Source organism: Phalaenopsis equestris, unplaced genomic scaffold (assembly GCF_001263595.1).
Source record: "Phalaenopsis equestris unplaced genomic scaffold, ASM126359v1 Scaffold235839, whole genome shotgun sequence".
Taxonomy (NCBI): domain Eukaryota; kingdom Viridiplantae; phylum Streptophyta; class Magnoliopsida; order Asparagales; family Orchidaceae; genus Phalaenopsis; species Phalaenopsis equestris.
In genome coordinates, this window is record NW_018253696.1 from 8,707 (window position 1) to 15,193 (window position 6,487).

General features: G+C 39.6%; 1 protein-coding gene across 1 annotated transcript in view; it reads left to right on the plus strand.

Moving 5' to 3' along the window:
• The window catches only part of LOC110039207 (cycloeucalenol cycloisomerase), a gene marked incomplete at its 3' end in the record, with an annotated part of 35,018 nt that overhangs the window by 8,442 nt on the left and 20,089 nt on the right, over positions 1–6,487 (plus strand).

The following is a 6,487-nucleotide window of genomic DNA, read 5'->3' on the forward strand; positions in this document are numbered from 1 at the left end:
AGCGACTGTCGATAAAGGAAAACAACCAATGAAGATATATGCAGAAAATCCTCGTCAGTCTTCATCACAGCATATTCCGAAACAAAATAGTCAGTCCAACCAGCAACCGCCTCTAGGAGGGTCATCTCAGAATAAGAGAATATATCTGTCAGAACGACAGAAAATTGTGTATTCTTTCAAAGATGAAGTCGTATCCAAAATGTTCAGAAGTCTGATGAAAAAACCTGAGTTCAGATTACCAGAGCCAAAGTTACCAGAGCCAAAGAAAACAGAAAACCAGAAGAGGTCGATAAAAAGGATGAACCAAGTTATTGCATGTATCACCAATTGTTGGGACACACAATAGAAGAATGCTTCATCTTTAAGGATTGACTCAAGAAAAATCTCAAAGAAAATATAACGATTCCGAAAGAATATTTAAAGGAACCTGAAAAAGGTTCCATAAATATGATTACGGCCGAGACAATTTCTCCGATTGATCCATATACCGGAGAAGAGGGATGGAGTCGGACTTGGGACGAGCTCAAGAGGGTCCTAAATCAAATCCAGATTCATAGAAACAATCTTCCACATACACTGAAAAAAATGGAGTGCGGTCTGGAGCAAATCATCCAAGAAAATATTGAATCAAATTCAGAATGCATCAAAACAAGCCTCCGTTCAGAGTCTTTAGCCTGCCAAACCTGAGATGAAGATTTCACCAGGAGATTCGTCATCGTCAAAGGCAATGAAGAAGAAGAACACTACTACGAAGATTGATAGCAAGGGGGGTAGGATAGGGGCTGCCTCTACTAGATTGGTTGTCTCAGATTCTGGAAAAAAATTGTCTCAGATTCGGGAAAAAAAATCCTCAAACCTCTGACTTTGTTTGATTATCTTTTTGCCCGTTCGGGGTCTTATGAATATAATGATTGTAATTTCGACTACGTTTTAACTGTTTTTAGTGATGACATAATCGATTATGACCAATCTAATTTTGATCTCGATTTTCGGAATGATCCTCAAATCGTACTTGAGTCTGATGAACTCGCTAACAAGACCGAAGAAGACATCAACAATACCAGCTATGATAGCACCGAGAGTGAGGAACCAATCCTCGAGCATGACACACCGCTTGCCATCAACTTAGATCTTTCTGACAAAGAAGAAACACGGGAAAATTCAACGAAGGTATCTCAAGAAGAAGAAATTACAAAAATAAACTTGAGAAGAGGTAAAGTGTTACCCCCGAGAACAGCTCCAGTGGATAAAGGAAAACAAATAGTAACTCGAGAAGAACTATCTCATCCTTCACCAGTGAAAGAAACACATAACCAAGAGAAAAATTGGAGGACCATATAAAGTGGATTACAACGTGCTAGCTCATCTTAGGAAGTTGCCGGCCCGATTAAGAACTAAGCATTTACGATACTCTGATCCTATCAAAGGAAATGATAGAATCTCTGGTTACAACGTTGCTCGACCTAGAGATTTGCTTAGCTTAGTTGGCCAACACATCCTCAGATAAAGTTTGCTCATTGAAAGAACAGCCTGGGGTAACCGAGGTGACCTTCACAGACGAAGACTTGCTGCTTGGTACCGTCGACCACAACCGACCACTCTACATCTCCGTTAACATCGACAAATTTGTGTTGTCCGGAGTTTTAGTAGATCCTGAAGTATCACTCAACTTGATGAGTCTACGAACATTAGTCTATTTGGACATTGAAGCTCAGGAGCTTACAACCGATAAAATGATGTTAAGAGGATTCAACCAAAAGGGAGAGAGAGCCCTTGGATCGATTACATTGCTTATGAAGGTTAAAACTTGCAACAACCGCTAAATTTCATATCATCGACGCCGAGACCTCTTTCAACGCTCTACTTGGCCGACCGTGGATTCATGAACACAACTTGGTTCCATCGTCTATACACCAGTGCATCAAGTACTACAAAGAAGGGCAAAAACATTGCATCAAAGGAGATCTACAACCGTTTTCAGTTCATGAAGTTGACATTCATGAAGATACTGCCTACTACGTGCCTCCGAAGGAAACTGTCTTCTCTCGCTAAATTGCAACCAACAAAAGTAAAGATCCAGAAGAAATACAATGGCAGAGCCATTCAACTCTACTTCTGCGATCTTCCACTACTCTCTTACAACAAGTTGGTGGATGTTCTTTTAGTTCCCGCACCCGAGATCGAGGCCGGGGACGTGGACGAGCAAGAACCAACTTAATCATTGAACAGACTAGGCCAACCATCAACATCGGTGATGAAGACGTTCCAAAGATAAAATAATGATGACAAAACAGAAGAAACCTCAGTACAGGATCTCTTTAGAAGATGATAAGAAAAGCGAATATGAGACGATGTATGATCGGAAAAACCACTATGTGAACACCTTGAACCTCACTCCGATCTCCCTCAAAAGGTCGAGAGTTTAGAGGTCAAGGAAGTCCGTAGTATTGGTTTGAAGCTGATCAAATTTTACCGTGCTTTTACCTCTACTAATCTTGAAAATCATGTAAATTTGGATGAGAATCCTAATGAATTAATGGAATTGCCTTTTGGTTACTTTTCACCTTATGTAGAAAAGTTAATCCAACAAAGACACTTACCAAAACAAATGCCAAGAGATAAATTACAACTTTTTGAAAAATTATGGAATGGTAAAAGTTCAACTCAAAAGTGGGTCTTGGATTTGGTACAGTCGGACCAATCCATGACTCAAAATTTTGCATGGTTGTTACTAGTGAATCAGAAGAGGACCGCCTTGATATAGAGGATGACTCTACTGATCAGCTAATAGAAGATGCTCTGCCATAATTTGAGAAAGAAATCAAGTCAACTATTTATGGATTAAAGGAATATCAACATCGGACTAAAGAGCAACCCGACCTACATTTATAAGTTCTCTACTCAACGATGAAGAATCTCTACAGTTGATCAAATTGTTAACATAAGTCAAAGATTGCTTCGTAAGGAGTTATGATGGAATGTCAGGACTGTCTGCAGAAGTTACAGTTCACAAACTCGGGGTGGATAAGAATATGACCCCAATAAAACAAGCTCCCTGAAGAATACGCATCGAAATAGAACAACAAGTCATCCCCAAGGTAAAGAAATTGATTGACACTAACTTTGTAAAAGAAGAGCAATACCCCACATGGTTAGCCAATATTGTACATGTCAAGAAGAAAAATGGACAAATTCGTGTTTGCGTCGGCTTCATAGATTTAAACAAAGCATGTCCGAAAGATGAGTTTCCACTACTAATACCAAAAATGATGGTGGATATCGTTTCTACACACGAAATCTTCTCCTTCGTGGACGGATCATCGGGATACAACCAAATCAAGATGACTCCCGAAGATGCAGCACTACAGCCTTCAGAACACCTATCGGGATTTTCTGCTACACAGTGATGTCGTTTGGGTTAAAGAACATCGGAGCAACATATCAACGTGCAATGACAAAGATTTTTGACGACCTCATTCACAATAAAGTAAAATGCTACGTGGATGGTTTGATCATAAAAAACAAACGAAAATAGACCATTTGTGCGATTTGAGGATCGTGTTCGAACGATTACGATGATATGACCTTAAAATGAATCCCTTAAAGTGCGCCTTTGGCGTTACCTCCGAGAAATTTCTAGGATTCGTTGTCCGTCATCGGACAATCGAGATCAACCCAGATAAGATTAAAGCTATCTTGGAAATGTCTTATCCCAAAACCTTAAAACAACTACATTCCTTTCCGGAGAAGTTGGTATATTTGAGACGCTTTATCTCTAATCTCTCAGGTAGGTGTCAGCCCTTCTCAACATTAATTAAAAAGGACGCCAAATTCATTTGGGAAGAGAAATGTCAGCGGGCTTTCGAGGACGTTATACAATATTTAATGACCTCATGTTTTGGCAGCCCATATCCCAGAAAAACCTTTGATACTTTATACCGCGACCTTTATAGACTATCTCTGTGCACACCTACTCGGAGCACCCTTAGCCCAAGTCAATGACGAGGGTAAAAAAATGCACTCTACTACTTGAGTCGTCGTCTAGTACTGACGGAAGTAAGGTATTCATCTATTGAGAAGCATTGTCTGGCGTTAATTTTCGCCGCCTAAAAGCTTAGACATTACATGCTTTCTCATAAGATTACCCTAATCTCGAAAGTTAATCCGTTGCAATACTTGATGACCCGACCAACACTCTCCGGACGTCTAGCAAGATGGTCGATGATCTTATTGCAATTCGATAGAACTTTTGTTCCCCTCCGTTTTATCAAGAGGCAGATTCTAACAGACTTTCTCGCTGCACACCCACTGCCAGCTAGGTCTCCTCTGGACGACGAACTACCACATGTGCAAGTATTACAAATGGAGTTCTCCAGTGCGCAACGCTGGGAGATGTACTTTGACAGTGCTTCATCAGCTAGAAAAGATAAAGGATCATACACAGTCATACTAGGCAAAGCAGGAATTGGTTTGATCTTTATCACGCCAGATAAGGGTATGTTGAGGTTCTCATACCACCTGACAGAGTCGTGCACCAACAATGAAGCAGAATATGAAGCCTTAATCACCGGATTGGAGTTGGCAATCTTAATGGATATAACAGATATTGTCATCTATGGCGACTTACAACTCGTCAACCAACAAGTCATCGGATAATACAAAATTCTAAAACCACGGCTAGCAGAATAGCACTAGTACACAATGAAGCTATTGGAGCAAATCCCCTACGCGACTTTCTACCGGATTCCTCGGGAAGATAATGCCCATGCCTACGCTCTAGCAAAACTCGCTAATGTTCCAAATTGCGCAACTGCCTCCCAAGTTGGCTCGAATTTTCCACCTACCTTGCGGCGTGCAAGAATAGGTTTTTTTAGCACGAGGACGAGGTCACCAATTTTGAATGTCCTTTAGCGAGTTTTGCTAGATTGGTTTGGGGAGTTGCCCGTTGGGGAGTTGCTCGTTGGAAGTTGTTTGTCGCCGGAATCGAAATCCTGTCACCCGCTTCGGAAGGACATTTTAATGTTTAGAAAAATATGAAATCGAACTGACCCCATATTTTTTTCATAGTTTAAATGAAAGAGCGCTGTACCTCAAATCATGTATCTATCCTGAAGGATAAACACAAGATTTGAGGAAGAGACTCGATCAAATAAACTAAGAAATGTATGACGTCCGTTTGATCTGCGAAACCATTTTATTTGCCGACAATTTACCCACTTTAATATAAAGAATTAAATAGGGTTTATATTAAACTGGGTTCGGACAAACTTCCTATAAGAGCAAACCCCTATAGTTAATTACATCTTAAATGACTGAAGTCACCTAAGAAAACTCTCGATAAAAATCAGGAAATATTATCTTCAATGATTTCAAAAGGATAGAATTTTTTAACGAGATCGGATGAAGAGGTGTAAAAAAGGATTGGTTCAAATTTGGAACATTGTTTTTGGAATTCAAAGGAGGAAGAACTAGGAAATGTCATAGATCTGAAGGAGAACCTCGATGACCTCCTAAGCTGTCCTATTGTTTGGCTTCAGTTTTGAAGATAAATTATTTAAGTGTTTCATCATGCCAATTTTATTAGTTTATGGTTTACATTTGTGTGGAACAATCACACAAATAGCTTGGAAGATGTGAGAATTTAGGTCGTGACGGACAACAACCTCAGAGTCCTAAAATGAGTTTAGGGCTTATATTGTACAATGAAGCTGTACAAAGGCCTAAAGATAGGGTGAGGATTTATGTTGCATAAGTAGACTACCTCGAAGTTCTATGACTTGGTTGTTTAATTCTAAGGGAGGAATGATTTAGCTGAAGAAGACAGGTTTTGTTGTTGAAGATGACCGTGTTGCCCACCATGCTAGCTCCAAGCTTCTTACCGTGACGAGTTTGAGTTTTCTAGGGTGTCAAATTATGATGTCAAATCAGGTGGCCCTATGGTTGAAGTTCTTTAAATTTTATGGGGCATGTTAAAGTTTCTACTGGATTCACTTAGTCCAAATGAACTTACTAAACCCAACTTAATGAGTTCCATAATTTTATTTATATTGTGGGAAGCCTCGTTAGCAACAGTAGGTTACCTCCTCCGAGGGATTCCCGATCATCTGATAGAGACGTCATAATTTAGTTATAGTTGTTGTTTTGTGTGATGTTTGTGATTAAATTTTGAGTTATTTTATATTTTGAATGTTTTAGCGGTGAATTTTATCTTGGTTGATTTAGTTTTGGTTTTGGTTTTGGTTTTGTGGCTTTCATGACAGTTTTAGTTTTCATGCAGGGTGACATCGTTATTTAGCATGTAAGTTTGTGTTAACATCAAAAGTACAGTACGAAAGTACAAGAAAGATGGTGCTGTAAACAGTAAAAGGTGTAGACTGTAAATGCGTACCTGGTGAGTCTTCTCGTTCCACCACCTGAAACTCAAAATGCATGTTTGGGCATTTTATATGAAGCAGGAAAGTAAAGTTTTAGTGACCTGCCTAAATCT